The following is a 21299-nucleotide window of genomic DNA, read 5'->3' on the forward strand; positions in this document are numbered from 1 at the left end:
CGGAATCGCGCAGATCGCAGGTCTGAATTGACCTGCGATTTGCGCGCATCGCGGTCATGGGGGGGTCTCAGGACCCCCCTCGGCGATGTGCCGGGATGCCTGCCGTTAGATAACAGCAGTCATCCCGGTCCGATCACCGCTACCGGTGACGCGGCGCTCCCGGAACCCCGCGACGTACATGTACGTCGCCGCGCGCCAAGTAACACTTTGCGGCGCCGTACATGTACGTCGCTCGTTGTGAAGGGGTTAATCACCATTATAGGCAGCATTTTGGTGCACCTGTGAGGCCGGCAACATATCAGCCTACTTGGGTGGGGCTCATAGCCTCCCTCGCTCCTCTCATTGTATGTGTGCCCAGCCACACTGGAGGTAACCTGGGAGGAGGCTGTGAGTTGGACCCAATGCTGCTGTAATTTCCCACTGGCCCCTGGTTTTGCCCATACGGCACAGGTAGGTTTAGTGTTAGGTCCCGTGCCACTTGAGAAACCTTGGCGTTGGTGTGCGGGCTCATATAAGGATATACTGGCTAATGTCTACATCAGAATACATCTCTTGAATTGACAAATAAAAAATAGAGTAAGTAATGTGATGGCTATTTACAGACAGGGAATAATTAGCAGGAGTAGTTAAAAGAAGAATATATAAAATGTTCTATCGAAGACATTGGATTCTGAGCTGGACGAACTTAATTACCTAAAATTTTCAGGGTCAGATCTTGAAGATGCCCTCCTGACCATGAGGATTCACTGGAAATACAGCTCATTTATAGAAAGTACCATGAGGTGCATGACAATGGGCGATAATTACTGTCCATTAACCAGACATTAATTAGTAACCAGCTGTAGGCTATGAGAGCTATGAGATTTTAATATGACCACACTGACCAGGCTATTACATATGACCAACAGCCTGCATTTCTCAGTTGTCTTTGTAATTCTTAAAAAAAAATATATAAAAAACAGTGAAGGAATTTTATGTATTTATTTATGTTTTGGCATTTTGCAAATTATCTGCAAGGCTGTGTTTAGACGTAATATTTTGGCCAGTATTTATAAACTAAAACAAAGAGTGGAACCGACAGAAACATACTATAGTGCAAAGAGCTGCCCTTTACTTAATGTTTAGGACCCACTCCTGATTTAGGCTTAAAATACTGCCCAAAATACTATGGGAGGGATTTATCAAGACCGGCACCTTACAAGCCAGTCGAAATCATGCCAGTCTAAATCTCCTGCCAGCGCAAGAGTTTGCAGGATTCATCAAGAGGTGCATACTTACTGGTGAATCCAGGTGCATGGGAGGAAATCTACACCAGCTCTAAGCTGAATGAAATTTGCATTGCAATTTTCACATGCTAGCAGGCAAAAACATTTTTTGTAGATTCGGCAAACAGGGTGACCACGCCCCCTTCAAACCCTACACAGGCCCCGTCTACTTTTCGAAGGCACTGCAAACTGCCAAAATGTTGCATAAATTTTGTGCATAGCTGGAGCTTGCCATTTTTGGATTACTAAATCCCCTCCCCCCCCAGCCTAAAGGTACTGAAGCAGTCAAACAACAAGTCCTCATACATCCACCTCAGGAGACCTTCAAACTCCTCAATCATTCATTGATTATTCAAAGATTGCACTTTTTCTGAAAGGCCCAACAATATATTCGACTAATATATGGTCCTGAGCATGTTAGATGTCTATGAGGCAAAACATGAAGTGAACCTAGTTATATTTTATAGGATCCTCATAACTGTCCCCAATGGCAGATGTCTGGGATAGGAAGTAGTTCTCAACATACCTGATCCATAAGTGCAGTTTAATTCATATCGGTACCCGATTGGACAGTAACAGAATGTGGAACGTGTCCCATTGACAATGTGAATGGTAACACCCAGATGTCAATCATTTACATATTTCCTGAAGGAATATCAGAAGAATGGCACAAAGCAGAGTTCTGAGAAAAGATGTCTGGAGGGCCCACAGATCCTCTTTAGGTGGCTTTATTCTGGCAGCTAAGTAATATTAATGTATGTGAAATAGTATGATAATTCTGAGAAAACACAGTTGCAGCCTGCAGGCAACACATTTTATAAGGTTTTGTTTAGTAAGTGTTCTTTTGATCCTACTTACAGAGAGTTATGTAGCATAACCAGTTCAGTATGCTTCAATTTTCCGGAGTCCCTTATTTTACGCTGCATTATGCTTAATGCCTTTTTACCGGTTATTGTAGAACCCTATTTTTTACCTGTGATTGTAGAACCCTATTATATTTCTCAATATTAACTACACCGTGCTGGCGTTCCTTTTTCATAAAATCAGAGAGGAGGTTCCGGGTGAGGCTTCATGTCTTCTGTCCACAGATCACTGCACAGCAAAGGAAGGAAATCAGACTTATGTCTTATTGTCTGGACATTATAAATTGAGGTTGGCAGAAAGTTGGCCTCTTGGAAAATAATTGAGTGTCCTTGCTCCAGGTTCTTCTTACTTGTGATGCCGGTTGTTAAACCTGTTTATGCCAAGTCACAGTTGGCTGATTTTCTTCCGCTGTATAGAAAATTGGAGAAAATAAAAAAGTACAGTAAGAATGCGAATGTTGATACATTGTATCACTGGGACTGTCTACCTAATCCTACTGTCTTCTGCTATAATCCTGAAGTCCTTGACATTAAACCTCCCTTTCAAAAGGGCATTTTATTTATTACTGATATTACATATTGGACAGTGATAAAATGGTCAGTGACAATTGGTTCTTTCAAAACTAATAGACTTAAGAGGAACAGTTGCCCGCCACTAACAGAACTAGGGTAAACAAAATCCAGATAAAGGAACGGACTGGGGTCTCCTGAAATGAAGTTGGTCACAGAGGTGCAACGTCTACAGCAAGATTGGAACCATACTAGGGCAAGAAAGAAATGAGACTGCACTCACCAACCAACGCCCTTTATTCGGTCATCTTAAGGTGCAGGCGGGTGCTGCGGCGGAGGCAGGGGCAAACTGGAACAGGCTGTTTCACGGTAGATTGCGCTTCTTCAAGCCAGTATGCCAGTGTCAAGTTTTATTGTTTTTTGGGACATTCATGCTACAAGTCCACTTTGGTCATGACACTGGTCACTCACTGGTCACAGACTGGTCACAGCTGACCAAAATGAAAGGAAATGTAATGTGACCCACAATTTGTTCTGATGAAAAAGGGTCAGAGCCATTTATGTGTCGCAACGCAACCACTTTCAATTTCATTAGCTGTGAATGCAGAGTGATGAAGGAAGAAGGACATGGAGCAAAGGAAGTCACTGTGTAGCCCTAGTCTAAGGCACAGTTAGCCAAACTGAACAAGCCTGCTTGTAACTCCTTTGGTGCTCATGGATGTATGCCATCTATGCCAAGTTTAACGTTGCATTTTTTGGGGGGTAATGAATGGAAAGCATTAAGCCGCATCCACACAGGATGTTTAACTGAGTTTATAGAAAACATATACTAGCAGTTTGGAGCATTTTTACATGCATTTTTGTGACATTTTAAATGGTTCCTTTTTGTGCAGACTTTTTTTTTAGGCATTTGAAGTTTTTCCTTTTTATTTAATTGAACTGGTGCCAGAAAGTTAAACAGATTTGTAAATTACTTCTATTTAAAAATCTTAATCCTTCCAGTACTTTTCAGTTGCTGTATGTTCCAGAGGAAGTTATTTTCTTTTTTAATTTCTTTCCAGTCTGACCACAGTGCTCTCTGCTGACACCTCTGTCCATGCCAGGAACTGTCCAGAGCAGGATAGGTTTCTATGGGTATGTGCTCCTGTTCTAGACAGTTCCTGACATGGACAGAAGTGTCAGCAGAGAGCACTGTGGTCAGACAGAAAATAACTTTACTAATTCCTCTGGAGCATACAGCAGCTGATAAGTACTGGAAGGATTACTTTTTTTTAATAGAAGTAATTTACAGATCTGTTTAACTTTCTGGAGCCAGCTGATCTGAAAAATTAATTTCTCCACTGGAGTACACCTTTAATCATGGTCCAACTTCAAATGGTAAAAATAGGAGATTGCAGCACTCAAATTCTGTTACAAAATGTGAGGCGGTTTCTTCCATCATAAGCACATAGCAAAAAAGCAGTGACACAGATGGATGGATAGATTGCATAGATACCATATGACTACTATGCGACCTGAGGTAAAAGGTTAGTTACTTCCTTTGTTGGAATGGGTGGTGAGAACCTGTGAAGAGTTTCTATCTACACCTGCCCTCTAACTCTGTAGCAAACAATTGCAAAAGGAATTAAAGGTGTGATGTCGGGTGAGGGTAATGTGTGTAATTAACCTTCCTTGACGCCAGGGAGAGGTTGACCAATACACCACCTGAGGTAGACCAGCTTTTCCTGTGCCAGGCATGGGGAAAATAATCACTCCAACGCAAGGTTACGGATAACTGGCTTTACTGAGGTTGGAAAGGTGGTACAGTTTGTTACAGCTCAAATTAGCATAAAGGAGATGCAGGGTGGACTTTGGGAAGCTTATTGGCTTGCTGGGACTTGTAGTGGTATGATACTGCGACTGATTTGCTTCATGCAACCCACGCTAGACTTTAGTTTCTTGGACTTGACTAACTTGAATGACTTGACTGAATTGATCCTCGGACTTTAGTGCTTAAGCCAAGCTTTAACTTTCACCCAGGTGCAGGGGTTAACTGGTAGTAGAAGTGTGGTTGCTGGACTAGCCCTCAGGCCTCCTTTAGAATCACCTCACAGACTCCACAGACGTGTCTGAACTGTACCTCAGTAACTCTGAACTCTGGTTACACTATATATGGGAGCAAGTAACACTATATATGGGAGCAAGTAAGAGGGGTCTCATTGGCCAGATAAGTCACATGGTTCACCTTTGCATACTCCCCTAACAACAAGGTCCATGACAACAGATGTAAAGTGACAAGTACATAGAAAATACCAATGACTTAAAGGGATTATCCAGGAAAAAACTTTTTTTTAAATAACAAATGGCTCCAGAAAGTTAAACAGATTTGTAAATTACTTCTATTAAAAAATCTTAATCCTTTCAGTACTTATGAGCTTCTGAATTTGATTTGTTCTTTTCTGTCTAAGTGCTCTCTGATGACACGTGTCTCGGGAACCACCCAGTTTAAAAGCAAATCCCCATAGCAAACCTCTTCTAAACTGGGCGGTTCCAGAGACACATGTCATCTGAGAGCACTTAGACTTGAGAAGAGACGTTTAAGGGGGGATATGATAAACGTATATAAGTATATTAATGGCCCATACAAAAAATATGGAGAAAAACTGTTCCAGGTTAAACCCCCCCAAAGGACGAGGGGGCACTCCCTCCGTCTGGAGAAGAAAAGGTTTAGTCTAAAGGGGCGACACGCCTTCTTTACCGTGAGGACTGTGAATTTATGGAACGGTCTACCTCAGGAACTGGTCACAGCAGGAACAATTAACAGCTTTAAAACAGGGTTAGATACATTCCTGGAACAAAATAACATTAATGCTTATGCAGAATTATAAAACTACATCCCTTTCCCTTATCCCCTTACACCCTTCCCTTCAATCCCCTGGTTGGACTTGATGGACGTATGTCTTTTTTCAACCATACTAACTATGTAACTATGTAACCCTTTTAACCATTGCATAACAGTTTATAATATAGAGTCCCGAGGAGAGTTGGCCCAAGACAGACATTGAAACAGCGTCTGCCACACAGGATGGGCAGGAGTACTGAAGAACACCTTATTCTGTACTGGGTCACCACAAAGGGGTTATCAAGGTATAGTAAAACAGAGCAAAGTTCTTTCAAAAACAGTTCCATGTCTATCCCCAGGTTGTGTGTGGTATTACAACTTGGCTCCATTCACTTCAATGGAACTGAGCTGCAGAACCACACCCAACCTGGAAAAAGATGGGGAGCGTTTTTTGAAAGAAATTAGCTCTGCGTTTTCTATTCCTGAATAACCCCTTTAACCCAATTTGTAAAAATGACATGGTAGGCAAACAGAAAGTAATACGCAGAAAGTTGGAGTATTTGGTGGAGCTTTCTCCCAATAGACCAGGATTCTTATTTATAGATAGAATCATTTTACTAAAATATTATGGCACCAGGCTTTTTGAATGTGGATTATGTTCCTCATCAGGTATGTACATAGTGGGCAAACCAGTCATCCTCTCCCTTTTTACTTCACTGTTCCCAATATTTTACAGCAGGTTGCTATTTAGATGTGTATTCCTGGATGTACAATAATCTGTTCCTTGCAGGATGAAGAGAACACTATTATCACAATGAGACTGTTGCCATGTCTGTGTCATCAACTACAAAGTGTTATATGATATTTATGTCAATTCTTGTCTCCAAATAGCATGAAATCGGAGAGATGTCTGACAGGATTATATTGGCTGTCCACCGATGACAAAGAAATCAGAGAATCGATGCAGTTCATAGTTCATCCATTAATACCCACCGGAAACCTGATTTCTGCATTAACCTGTCACAATTTTCTTAAGATTATTTTATTAACTGTTTCCATAACCGATGTTATCAGATCATACACAAATTACACTGTAACCTTCTAGCTGAAACGACATCAAGCTATAGCATACTACCCAGTAAAAAGAATGGTGTAAGGTGAAAAAACAGTATCATATATACCTGGTATATAATAGTATACATTATACAGTGAGGACGATGTCAGTTATGATCTGCAGTGTATTTAGCTTTATTGTAATTAGAGATGAGCGAACTTACAGTAAATTCAATTCGTCACGAACGTCTCGGCTCGGCAGTTGATGACTTTTCCTGCATAAATTAGTTCAGCTTTCAGGTGCTCCCGTGGGCTGGAAAAGGTGGACACAGTCCTAGGAGACTCTTTCCACCACTCTTTCCATGTATCCACCTTTTCCTGCCCACCGGAGCACCTGAAGGCTGAACTAATTTACGTATGTTTTTTTTTACCAATAAAGTTTTTTTTTGTCTAATTGACAAACTGTCTGCGCTTGCGCGAAGATACGCTATTAGCGTAGACCTAACGTACGCTACGCTGTTAGCAAAGGTAAAAAAAAAAAAAAACTACCTGCGCATGCGCCGGAAGAGGCCGCAGATTCTTCGCTGAGCCACGGAAGAAACAGGAAGAAAAGATTTGCCTCGGACGTCAGAAGATAGGAAGGACAGAAGCAAGAACACACCCCCCGACATCATAAAAAAACACATACTTATACACACATAACACACAAACATAATAACAAAAAAATGTATAAACAAGGGAGAACCCGTTTAAGAGGCCACTGTGCACTAACAATGCACTAAAATTGTGGTGCATAGGTCTGACATAAGATAAAAAAAAATGGATATAAAATTGTATACCAGTCCTCAAAGGTACATGAGATATAAAGGAGTGAAGAAGATTGGATCCAGTGGTATAGTAAAATGTATGACTATTTATTGGTAATAAAAAATAATAATAATGAAAATTAAATGAAAAATAAGAAAAATTATATAAAAATAACTTAGCCTCCTATTGCCCTAGTAGGGCCCTTGCATCGAGCGATAGGAGGCTAAGTTATTTTTATATTTATTTTTTTAATTTTTCATTTCATTATTATTATTAATATTATTTTTTTATTACCAATAAATTGTCATACATTTTTCTATACCACTGGATCCAATCTTCTTCACTCCTTATCTTATGTACCTTTGAGGATTGGTATACAATTTTATATCCATTTTCTACATATTTCTGACCTTTTGGGTAAAGCCAACACCAGTAACCTTGGGTACTTTGGTCCTAAGTGAGCTTCACATTTTATCTCTTTTTCCTGACATAAAGTAAGCCAACTAATAGTTGGTCAAATATTTGAATAGACAGTGTAAAGGTTGTGCCAGAAAATTTGTCAAAAAAAAATGAGCCAATCTGGTGCATTGGTAGACCTTCTAGTCTGAACTTGCACTCTTGCACTTAGCCACCACAGGGGGACATTTATCATTGTATATACACTGGTTTTCTATTAAATTGCGCTCTTTTTTGCGCAGTGTTTTTTTTGCGTCTTTTTTGTGCACTTTTTTTGATAGAGCATTTCAAATTGTTTTCTATGTTATCGTGGTTGGTGGATACTTTTTTGTAGTGGATAGCGAGTTATTATGCAAGCTTTTTCTTAAGTCGAGCACTAATTTAGCGCAACCATCAATGAGGACACGCAGAAATGTGTCAGATGATCGACTCCTTTGAGGAACCGTGTTGGATTTTCTAATTTTGCACAAAATTTATCATGTGCATGTATGATAAATTTTGCACAACAGTGCAAACAATAGAAGAGAGGAAGGGGGGTAAAAAAACATCCAAAACATAGAAAAATTGATAAACGTCCCCCATTGTTCTTTGTTGGCCATGGTGTCTTGGGTATGATAAAGTATATAGATCTAGTTTCGGCAATGGGTTGAAGTTTTCTTTGATACCAATAAAAACAAAAGGAAATGTACAAGTGAAAAATGCAATAAAGGTGACAACACTATGAAATAAAGGCAACACACAGGTAAACTGTTCAATAAGCTAAGGAGATTTGAGGTCTGTGTGGGAATAACATGGGTTAAAGGGGTATTCCAGGAAAAACGTATATATAACCGGGGGATAAAGGGCACAAGAACATAGTGATAAATATCTCTTCCCACACACTTACACCTACTAAAATGACTGTTTTGAACAAGGGATTGTCTTTTTGCCCCACAGCAGGGATGGACTGGGTACAATTATATGCTGATTTAGCAGCTTTGTATAGGAACATCAAACTAAAAGTATGGTTTAATACTAATGTTTTTGATCCGCAGCCACAGACCATGAGTGAACTCTCTTTGAAACATTGGGGTTTGTCCAACAAAAGTGAATTTGTTCCCCAGCTCAATTCTCAGACTATAGATACGTTTTCTGAGCTGGTGAACAAAGACATCGATGGTTTAAAACAGAAACGTAGAGGAGTAGTGTGGTGGGGACGGCCTAATCTGTCTAGAGCAGAAAGAGACGCCCTTGAGTCCCTGGTCCATAATGACGACTTAGTCATAAAACCTGCAGATAAGGGAGGGGCAGTCGTCATTATGGACCGGAGCCTATATTTAGAAGAACTTTACAGACAGCTTGAGGACACGTCTGTATACAAATGTACAATGGTAGATCCTAAAATTATGATTACCAGTAGATTGAAGACATTGGTGGATCATGCATTCGCATTGGATGTGATTGATAGTGAATTACATAGATATCTATTATCGTCCCACCCGGTGACCCCGGTCATATATATCTTGCCCAAGATCCACAAGAATCTGCAACGGCCTCCAGGACGTCCAATTGTTTCAGGGCGTGCGTCAATCTTGAGTCCAGCAGCAATTTTTGTGGATCGGGTCCCAAGGGAATATGCAATTAAAGCACGGTCGTATCTACAGGACACGACGGATTTCTTGAACAAGATAGCTGATGTGACTTTACCTGAAAATGTGATTCTAGTCTCCTTTGATGTTACTAGTTTGTATACTAGCATTAACCATGATAGGGGTCTGGAGTGTGTGAGGAGGGCCTTGATGAACTCCCGGTACTCGGATGCGTGTAGGGAGTTCATTCTGGGACTCGTGGAAATCATTCTGACTTGTAATTATTTCTTATGTGATGACCGGTTCTATATCCAACTAAAAGGTACGGCCATGGGGTCTAATATGGCCCCAACTTATGCCAACATGGTTATGGCAGAGTTGGAGGAGATGTCGGTCTATGTGTCCCACCACTTCAGCCTTGTGCTGAAGTGGTGGAGATACATAGATGACATCTTTGCCATCTGGAGTGGTGATGAGATACAGTTGGGTGAGTTTTTTTAATTTCCTCAACTGTATTGATCAGGATATTACCTTTACCATGGTGTATTCTAAGGAAGGCATACAGTTCTTAGATACCTGGGTATATGTAGCAGGAGGGAGATTCAAAACTGACTTGTATGTGAAGGACACGGATAGAAACAGCTTACTCCATTACAGTAGTCTACATCCGAAAAGGATGGTCCGTTCCTTCCCATACAGTCAGTTTTTAAGAGTCAAAAGGATAGTGGATGACCCAGTACACCTTGAACAAAGATTAGGTGACATGGAAGATAAGTTCATATCTAGAGGGTACCCTAAAAAACTCATTAGGGAACAACAAGAAAAAGCAAGAGGATTAAATAGGTCTATACTACTACAGACAACACCCAGGGTAGAACACCAAAATAGGATACCCTTCATCTCCACTTACAATGGATACAGTAAAGAGGTGGCACAGATTATTCACAAGCATTGGTCAATGATATCACACTCGTATACAAAGGTACCAGAACTTCAGACTCCCCCTTTGTTCTCATATAGACGATCAGCCAGTTTGAGAGACAAGGTTGTGAAATCAGATATTTTTCCAGTTAAACATGATTTGGCCACACAACTGAGACCTGGATGTTACCCTTGTCTCAGTTGTGAAAATTGTAGTCTGATGATCAAGGGTGATTGTTTCACCCACCCTCAAACCAAATACAAATACAACATTAGGCATCATGTTACATGTAGGACAGATTATGTGATCTATGTGATTATTTGCCCCTGCAATTTAATTTATGTAGGGGAAACTAGCAATTCATGTAAGACTAGACTCAACAATCACAAATCTTCCATCAGGACCAAAAAAATGGAACTACCCATCCCAAGACACTTCCTAGAGTTTGGTCATAATGTGAATCAGCTTAGATTCACTATTATTGAACATGTCCCCATGCCCAAAAGAGGAGGGAATAGACAAAGAATTCTCAAACAAAAAGAGGTGATGTGGATCGATAAACTAAATTCATTACATCCAAATGGCCTTAATATAGATTTTCCTGTTCGTGCCTTTAATTAGGTACTTCTACGTTTCTGAGATTTTTTAGGAACTTTTGAAATTGCAGAGCCAATGATGTTCCCCTTTTTTTATATGTTTTGTTAGCTACTCCATAGTAATGGTGCTGTAACTTTTTTAGGAATTCTTTTATATTTGTCACTTACACTATGCCTTTCTATATTTCTAGATACTCACCATCTGGGTCCGGAGACAAGTCGGCATTGCACCTGTGACCACCATATGGATCCTGCTGAATATACAGGGTAATATAGGATGTCGAACATCCCACACCATCTCATGATTGCAGTTCTTTATGGGATCTTGAGAATAGTATTGGGGATGACCTAGTTTAGAAGAGGGCATAAGATATTTATTTATTTAATCACATTGTATTAGGGAGCGCATAGTGGGGGTTATGCATGTCCCAGTGGGCAGCACTGACGAACTATAAATGGAACAGCATAGTGAATGAGTCCTAGTTGTGGGACCAGAACACGGCGATGGTTCCCTGAGAACAGGCTGTAGACCTGATATGAAAGTGTTGTCAGACTAGGCTGCCTATATCACTGGTTTCTGTCTATAGGACAGACCCCTACAAAATGAGCCATGGCCGCAAACCATATACAATGTATTGTGCTACATCTTTTGAATTTAATATATGATATATTTATTTAAAAATTATTCTTGCCCATAATTATTCTTTAGTATGGTCATCCGCAGTACTTTACCTTGCCCGTAAACTTGCCAGTACTTAACATGGCGCCCGTACGTTTGTTGTTGGTGTGCGCGTGCGCACAGAATATTGGCACATGCGCTGTGGGAATATGGACACCTTACGCTGAATTATCACTCACCCGGCAACTGGTGACGATTTCCGACGACGACCGGAAGTAGTGAATCGGCACCTGCGCACTGGGTTTGTGTACAAACACCCTGTTTTCAACGGAAGTTGACACCGATTGGATATCTACGCTGCTGTCAACAGGTGAACTCTTGAACCGGACCTCAGGTGAACTTATTAGAGTTCATATGCACGGTACACTATTGAATCACTGTATTGTATGAATAATATGTAAGCACTATATATGATTGTATACAGCTGTATTTATAACACGTATAGATGAGACCGATGATGGTCTATTTGAGTATTTTTTCTTCTTTGTTTTGATTTTGGTTTGGGCACACCCCCCTCATTTGTGTATTCAATTGAAGGGCCTATATATATACACGCTTGTACAATGTTTGATATGCTTGAGAAAGGCTCTATTGTTGAGCCGAAACGTAGCTTTTCTGCACAGATGTGTGAATAAATCCACGCTTTCATTGGTATACTGGTGTGCCGCTTCTACTTGATTCTACATATATATATATATATATATATATATATATATATATATGCACAACAATGGATTGCCGCTCACCACACCCGCAGCTGCTCCTAAGTTCGTGCTGCGGACACGCCGGTTCCGCCTCCGGCTCACACAATTAGCAGCAAAGAAGATAGTCCGGCACAGAACTGTAGTATGCAGGTAAAAACTCAGAACTTTATTTCAGCATAACGCAGTGCACAGAAGCCTGACGCGTTTCGCACCGGAGTGCTTAGTCGTAGGTAACAAGTAACCACAATGAACGTCTTAAAATACACAAAATAGCGGTCACATGACCATACACATCATAAAATCGTTCTCATACAAGACATGGCGCTGGAGCATCGGGTTGGGAAACACCAATTTTTTGGAACAAGTTCACACCTAGGTGCGCCCAAAACATTTGTTGTTACAATAGAATTATTCTAAAGAACAGTGTAAACATTTACATCATAGATTCATAACTTGTATCGAGAAAAGCCAGGTAAAAGCACTCATCTGCAAGAACAGTAACATAAGCATCATATTTTTTGTTTTGTTTTTTATTTTGTGTTTATTTGTATTTAGATATTAGTTTATATATGTATCATTCTAGGTTATGTTAATAATACATTTAAACATGACTATCTATTTGGGGTCTAACTCGATACTGTTGGCCTCATCCTGCCACCCTAAACATGTCCTGGATAACATTCCATTTGGGGAATTGTGTAGAGTAAAACGGAATTGTTCCAGTGACAGCAAATTTAGAGTGGCAGCATCAGAACTACACATAAGGTTTAAAAATAGAGGGTACAGTGAGCACACCATTGACTTAGCTCAGGAGAAAGTCAGTGGTATCACCAGAAAGGAGTTAGTCACCTACTCTAGGAGAAAGCAACCAAGGAGAGGAGGATATAACACGGAGGGGATGGTAGGAAAAAACAAAAATAAAAGTGTCACCAAACCATATTTCGTAACACCATATAGTGTAAATTTTGGACAAATTAAGGGTATCATTAAAAAATACATACCAGTATTGGAATCTGATCCGATACTAAAAGAAATAGTGTCGGAAGGCATAGAAATAGTATCTAAAAAGGGCCCCTCAATAGGCTCAAAAATATCGTCCAGCTTGTTCCAGAGCAACAAATCGTCTAGTAGCAAACACAATTGGCTAAAAACTGTGGGAAATAGGAAATGTGGACACACAAGATGTCTCACGTGTGACCATATGGTGAACACTGACACGGTGACATCTTGTTCCACAGGTAACCTATATAAATTACGGGACTTCACAAATTGTAATACCAAGTCTATTGTCTATGTAGCCACCTGCACCATCTGCAAGATACAGTATGTAGGTTGTTCTAGTAATTCTCTAAAAATGAGGTTTAGAAAACATGTCTCAGATGCTAAAAGCAATATCACAGGTATGTCGATGTTATCCCGTCACTTTAGGGAGACACATGGAGGAGATGTGACGGGTCTACGGGTATCTGGGGTAGAAAGGGTTACTTTGGGTCCGAGGGGGGGAGATCTTAGGAATAAACTTTATAACAGGGAGGCATCTTGGATATTCCTCCTTGGTACGAGGCATCCCTTCGGTTTAAATAAAAGATTAGATTTAGCTCTCACCTGCCCTTAGACCCCAAATAGATAGTCATGTTTAAATGTATTATTAACATAACCAAGAATGATACATATATAAACTAATATCTAAATACAAATAAACACAAAATAAAAAACAAAACAAAAAATATGATACCTAAGTTACTGTTCTTGCAGATGAGTGCTTTTACCTGGCTTTTCTCGATACAAGTTATGAATCTATGATGTAAATGTTTACACTGTTCTTTAGAATAATTCTATTGTAACAACAAATGTTTTGGGCGTACCTAGGTGTGAACTTGTTCCAAAAAATTGGTGTTTCCCAACCCGATGCTCCAGCCATGTCTTGTATGAGAACGATTTTATGATGTGTATGGTCATGTGACCGCTATTTTGTGTATTTTAAGACGTTCATTGTGGTTACTTGTTACCTACGACTAAGCACTCCGGTGCGAAACGCGTCAGGCTTCTGTGCACTGCGTTATGCTGAAATAAAGTTCTGAGTTTTTACCTGCATACTACAGTTCTGTGCCGGACTATCTTCTTTGCTGCAATATATATATATATATATATATATATATATATATATATATATAGATATTTATATATATACTGGCTCCAGAAAGTTAAACAGATTTGTAAATTGCTTCTATTAAAAAAATCTAAATCCTTCCTATATTTAACAGCTGCTGAAGTTGAGTTTTTCTTTTCTGTCTGGCAACAGTGCTCTCTGCTGACATCTCTGCTTGTCTTGGGAACTGCACAGAGTAGAAGAGGTTTGCTATGGGGATTTTCTTCTACTCTGGACAGCTCCGGAGACAGGTGTCATCAGAGAACACTTAGACAGAAAAGAACAACTCAACTTCAGCAGCTCATAAGTAATGAAAGGATTAAGATTTTTTAATAGAAATAATTTACAAATCTGTTTAACTTTCTGGAGCCAGTTGATATATCAAAAAAAGTTTTTTTCCTGGATAACTCCCTTAACTCTTTGATGCCATCAATATTGTATACTACAAGTTCTAACACAGTGTTTCTCAACCAGGGTGCCTCCAGCTGTTGCAAAACTGCAACTTCCAGCATGCCCGGACAGCCTTTGGCTGTCCGGGCATGCTGGTAGTTGTAGTTTTGCAACAGCTGGAGGCACCCTGGTTGGGAAACACTGTTCTAACATATGGAATTTATCTCCAGGAATCTATTTCCCCACATTTCCAGCACGTGATCCCCTAGCTGTCTATTGACTTGTTTATTTTTAGTCTTTGCTGCTATATAATACACTAAAAGCTTTTTTGTGTACAATAGAATACAATACAGCATCAAGTCTCATGCGGCCTCAAGCACAGAGATCCATGACTGGACATCCTGAAGAAGGCACTGGAGCAATGAAAGATCAAAATCAGCATTTTATAAAGACTTTGATGGAAGTTTGCTCTTTTGGGATTGACAGATTGTATACAGGTTGTAGTGATGGTAACTTCTAAATACAATTGTTTGATAGGACATTGGAGGAGATTTATCAAAACCAGTGCAGAGGAAAAATTTGTCCAGTTGCCCATAGCAACCATTCAGATCGCTTCTTTCATTTTTCACAGGCTTTCCTAAAAATGAAAGAAGCGAGCTGATTGGTTGCTATGGGCAACTGGGCAAGTTTACCTCTGCACTAGTTTTGATTAGTCTCCCTTAGGGTTCATTCACACAGAGTAATTCAAGAGGAATTTACTCGAGTAATTCCTCTTGAATTATCCTATCCAAATGAATGCACATCTCCTCTGCCCATTGACTTTAAAGGAGAACTCCGGAATATAAAAATTACCAGCAGAAAAAAAAATAAAGATGTACATACCTTCCTTCACTCCCCCGGGGCTTCTGGTAACCGGCTCCGGTCTCTGCCGCGATCCTCTTCCTGGTTGCGGGTGGTCGGCGAGTCATACAGCACTAAGCCAATCACCGGCCGAAGTGAAGTCCCGACTCGGCCGGCGATAGGCTGAGCTGCAGTGTGAGAACGCTTCAGCACACACAATTCTTCACTACACCGGCACCTGCTGCTGGGGCCGAAAACGTCACACTGCCGCTCAGCCTATCGTCGGCCGGGTCGGGACTTCACTGCGGCCGGTGATTGGCTGAGTATAGTATGACTCGCTGACCACCGGCAACCAGGAAGAGCATCGCGGCGGAGACCGGAGCAGGTTACCGGAAGCCCCGGGGGAGCGAAGGAAGGTATATACATCTTTTTTTTTTTTTTTATACTGCCGGCAGTATGGGGACAATTTTTATATTCTGGAGTTCTCCTTTAAAGGGGTACTCCGGTGCTTAGACATCTTATCCCTTATCCAAAGTGACAGGGGATAAGATGCCTGATCGCGGGAGTCCAGCCGCTGGGGACCCCCGTGATCTTGCAAGCGGCACCCCATTTATAATCATTCCACTCCCGTAGGCTTGCATTGAGGGGCGGAGCGTGACATCACACGGGGGCGGAGTTGTGACATGACACGCTGTCGGCCCTGTGGTAGCTGGTAATCAGACCCGGAGCGAACACGCGTGCCGCGTGCAATTATCACAGGGTTCCCCAATGGCGGGACTCCTGCGATCAGGCATCTTATCCCCTATCCTTTGGATAGGGGATAAGATGTCTAGGGGTGAAGTACCCCTTTAAGGTGTTTTCCATTTCTGGCCCACACATGTTTTGCATAATAAAGAGATATATAATGTTCTAACATAGATCATTTATTAATTCAATGAGGTTTTCGTGATCTCTGCTTGCAGTCATTTTGTAACATTTCCAGGGGATACAAATCTGTCCTTTTCACGTGAAGATGGCACAGGTGAATGGCTCATGAGTAGACAGTTCTGATACAATTACTGTAATGCACATAAGTCACATACAGTATGTCCATCACATGACCAGGACAGATCTTCGACTTTTGCAATTCAACAATGGCATTTCCATTTGAATTATTGCAGTTGGAGATCCTGGGAAGTGTATATTTCACTATACAAACAAAAACATTTATCTGCTAAAACCGTATGTTCGTAAGTTGGCCTCACAGAAATGAGTGGGCCCTCCTATACCTCCATGTGGCCCTAGATGCCATTTTGCAGAGGTATGCTCCCAAAAGAATTGCTTCTAGGGGAGAATCTGTAACGCGGTGCCATATGTGGGCACCATGAGACCGCAATATCTCCATTAGGAAACTGTAGAAAATATGTTTGCTATTTCACAAGCTGTGTGCATGAGGTCTTACTCTGGCGTAATTACGGTACATATTATAAGCGGAGTTACCTTTTAAAGGGTTACTCTGCTGCCCCAGCTTTCAGAACATTTTGTTTGGGGGCGGGCAGCGCTCGGTCGTGATGTCATGTCTATGCCCCCTCATGACGTCACGTCACGCCCTCTCAATGCAAATCTATGGGAGGGGGCATGGCAGCCGCCACGCACCCTCCCATAGACTTGCATTAAGGGAGCGTGGCCGTGACATCATGACCCCCGCTGCCCACACCAAGCGTTCTAAATTAACATTGGGTGCTGCACAGAGATCACGGGGGTCCCAGCTGTGGGAAACCCGCCATCAGACATCTTATATACCCTATCCTTTGGATAAGGGATAAGATGTCTAGGGGCAGAGTACCCGTTTAAAGGGGTACTCCGGTGAAAAACATTTTATTTTAAATCAACTGGGGCCAGAAAGTGAAACAGATTTGTAAATGACTTCTATTTAAAAATGTTAACCCGTCCAGTACTTAATAGCTGCTGTATGCTCCACAGGAAGTTCTTTCCTTTTTGAATTTCCTTTCTGTCTGACCACAGTGCTCTCTGCTGACACCTCTGTCTATCTCAGGAACTGTCCAGAGCAGTAGCAAATCCCCATAGAAAACCTATCCTGCTCTTGACCTTTCCTGACATGGACAGAGGTGTCAGCAGAGAGCACTGTGGTCAGACAGAAAATAACTTCCTGTGGAGCATACAGCAGCTAATAAGTACCGGAAGGGTTAAGCTTTTTAAATAGAAGTCATTTACAAATCTGTTTAACTTTCTGGCACCAGTTGATTTAAAAAAAATTGTTTTTCACCTCACCGGAGTACCCCTTGTAAGTGTTTTACAATTTATTATAATGAATATTTAGAAAACATTTTTAAATCCTTGGTATTTTAGGGCCATTCCGAAATGTCTTTTTCTTTAGTTTTCAGCTCTAAAACTATCTTCAGTTTGTTAGTATTTCTCTTGCCGACTGTATATTCTTGTTTATTTTGAAGTACAATTTTTCCGTCTAGCAACAAATGTAAAAAAAAAAAAAAATGAAAGTTTTCGTCCTACAGTCTTTCAGCAATCTCACAGCAGAATATGCCCTAAGTAGCTGCCCATGGATCTTTTGATGTTTGCTGGCTAGGTTTTTATTATATCCATTTCATTTCTCTTTCATCTGCCTCTTGGCAAATTTCGTCTCCCTTGCAGTAACTCTGTGTCTTTTCTGTCGTTTTCCCCCAGTTCATGATTCCCATGTTGCCTGCCAGGCATTAAGTGACCTGCTTGTTTCCCAAGTTTTAGTACTGACTACTTGCAATGCAGAGAGGCCTCTGGTGATAATACGCTTCATAAAGGAACTGGCAAACAGCCACTAGCTTTCATGTTAGGTTTCACTGAATCTTGATTTGATACATTTCTAAATTAAATTAATAATATATATTTTTTTATTATTATTATTTAATTTTTTTTAGTTTTGTAGATACAATCAACAGAATGACAAGACAATGAATGTTAAATTTAAACTTATTGCAATAGTTACAATTAACTGTTCTTAGAGGAAACAATTGTAACAGTAGGGAGGAGAATGGGGGAAAGAGTAAACTCTGCAAGTAACCAAATAATTTGAGTATTTTTGAAATTCTTTTATTTCACAAGACAACACACCTGTGCTTTAATTCTTTCATTCCCGAATATTAGCTGTAGTTAGCAAGTCTTTAAGTTTAAAAATGGAAATGTTTATCCGTATTAAGGCTAGGTTTCCACTTGGTTTTTTTTCTGGCAGTTTTTGGAATACTGCCACTGCAGTTTTTGAGCCAAATTCAGAAGTGGATCCATAAGGGAGGATAAGTATAAGTTCTTCCTTTATATGTCCTATTCCTTTTGAATACATTTCTGGCTTTGGCTCAAAAACTGCAGTGGCAGATATCCAAAAACTGGCAGAAAAAAAAACAAGTGGAAACCTAGCCTCACAGTTCTTTTTGGGACAATGGCTATTGTATACTTCCGTAGGCATACACAAACCTGCCTATAAACAGTATCTAACCCTATTGGATTTTTGTTGTGTTATTGAGTAACTACATTGAATGACTACTATTTTTTTTTTTTTACTTTGATGACATCTGAAGTATATTTTTTTATTTGTATTCTTTATTTATTGTATACTTAAAGATTTATGACTTTCAAATACACTTTGCGTATCACTTCTTTATGTTTTTTATGATCTCCATTGGCTGTCATTTACTATGGATTTTTGTTTTCTCCCAGAAGATAAAATCTGGCCATGGTCATGTGATAGACGCAGAGGTGATGGCTCATTACAATAAATAGCTATAGGTTTGTTCTCCCTGAGTAAACGGACATGTACAATTTCCTGAGGAAATCCTTAAAAGTCTTATCAAAAATACCTGTAATGTCCTCATGAAAGCAGATTGTAAAGAATTGATATGTGAATTCTTGAAGTACAATTGGAATCCTTGACAGAAATTTCAGCTTAAAAACACCATTTGTAGATCCCCTTCAAAAAAGGGATGATTACCTCTTTATATTCATGTTGTTAGAGTCCTGTGCTTGAGGGAAAAACTTCTTCTCATTCCCAAAACGGAAAATGACCAAAATGGATCTCTCTTCTTCCCCAAATGTCACCACTGTTGGACTATGATATCCAAAGGAAGCCACCAAATTTCCTTAGTAGAGACATCACTTAAGATTCTACATAGAGGCTCTTTGGTCCCTGAATATCTATATGCTGTCTTCATTGACATCCACCCACTTTGCTTAAGGGGATTCCTAACCATAGGCTTACACCTACATATATGCTGGACATGTCCAAAACTGACAAATTTTGAGAACAAATTGGTTAATTTCCTAAGCTCTAAATATCAATATAAATTCTACACCTAGGCGACCAACCCCCAAAGCCAAAAAACAAAGTAATGTATCTCTCACAATACATCTGGCAGCCAGAATTCACATTGCAGCCCAATGATCAATGGACAACATTGGTCAAAGAGAAAATCTCTTAAATCATACAATTTGACAAATGCACACAGTCACCAAAGTTTGGTAACCATACAACAAATTTGCCAACAATCAAGGATGATCACAATCTCTAGGCCCCTTCAAAAAATAATTTTTTTATCACCTATAGAAATGTGTAAGTACATGAACCCTTGAGATCCTTGTTCATTACTTTTTTATTTAAAAAATCTTCTTTGAAACGAACATATTTTATGTTGCTTACATTATGAAAACTCTTTTTGGCAGTAAGAAAAACTTCTATTAAGCAAAGTTCACCAGCTGCATGGAGAACATCTACTTGACCCTGTGTGTTGTAAAATACAACAATTTTTTTTTCCTGTGAAGCCAAGAAATACCATGTGCACACATGGTCAATGAGGTCCCATTGAAATGAATGGGGCTCTGATTCCATGTGGATTTTATGCTGATTTTAAGAGAGAATACGCATGAAAATCACACTTGGTGTGAACATACCCTAAAGGCTTACTTACACTACAGAATCTCTCCCTGGAGATATTCCAGGGAGAGATTCCATCTCTAGCTGCCGCTGGCAGAATAAGCTAATGCTAGGACCACTCGGAAGAGCATCGTCTTCATAGATGGAAATGCATTTCTGAGCATGGGGTCCGGAAAACAATGGGAGTCTGCTGCACCATATTTTTTAACAGCAGAACTCCATTCAATGTGAATGGGCCCTAACATCTGTAGTGTAACCTGTGTGTCCGTCATGTGACCAGACTTATATCCACTTATAGTAAACAATGAAGCTTCTGATCTTTGAAGATTTCTGCTTTCAGGGGCTGAATATCTGTCCCGGTGATGGACACAACTTGTTACAAGAACAGTAATCAGAGCTTTGTGTTGAATCAGACGTCTGGGTGATTATGATTTCTAACCTCTACAAATAAACACTGAAAAAAATCAGAGGAATTGTAACACAAAGTGCTGTTTCTTGTAGATCTTCTGTACAATAAATAAACATCATTTACTGAAGCCAAAATATCTCTTTGAGGCCAAAGTGAGACTCTACCCTGAAAATCAGCAAAAATGCACTGAAACACTGTGACTGCACTTTATTATGGCTGTTGGCTGTTTCTATCATGTAGGTACACCAAGTTCAATGACTACGGGAGAAGAATATACCTGCACATATACTGACAGTATGAAGAATTGTATGGTAGGCAGCATAAGTTTATGTTATTTGTCATTTTTAACATG

The 21299-nt window shown here is 40.1% G+C and overlaps 1 long non-coding RNA gene across 1 annotated transcript; it reads right to left on the reverse strand.

The window, feature by feature from the left end:
- Window positions 1-1831: 1831 nt before the first annotated feature.
- On the reverse strand, window positions 1832-15767 carry LOC130357714 (uncharacterized). The gene is made up of 3 exons (XR_008889228.1): window positions 15666-15767; window positions 11061-11209; window positions 1832-2537 (listed from the first exon to the last, which is right to left on the reverse strand). It is a non-coding gene; the product is annotated as an uncharacterized LOC130357714 (long non-coding RNA).
- Between the last annotated feature and the right edge of the window lie 5532 nt (window positions 15768-21299).

The sequence above is a fragment of the Hyla sarda genome, chromosome 2 (genome assembly GCF_029499605.1).
Source record: "Hyla sarda isolate aHylSar1 chromosome 2, aHylSar1.hap1, whole genome shotgun sequence".
In the NCBI taxonomy this organism is placed as follows: domain Eukaryota; kingdom Metazoa; phylum Chordata; class Amphibia; order Anura; family Hylidae; genus Hyla; species Hyla sarda.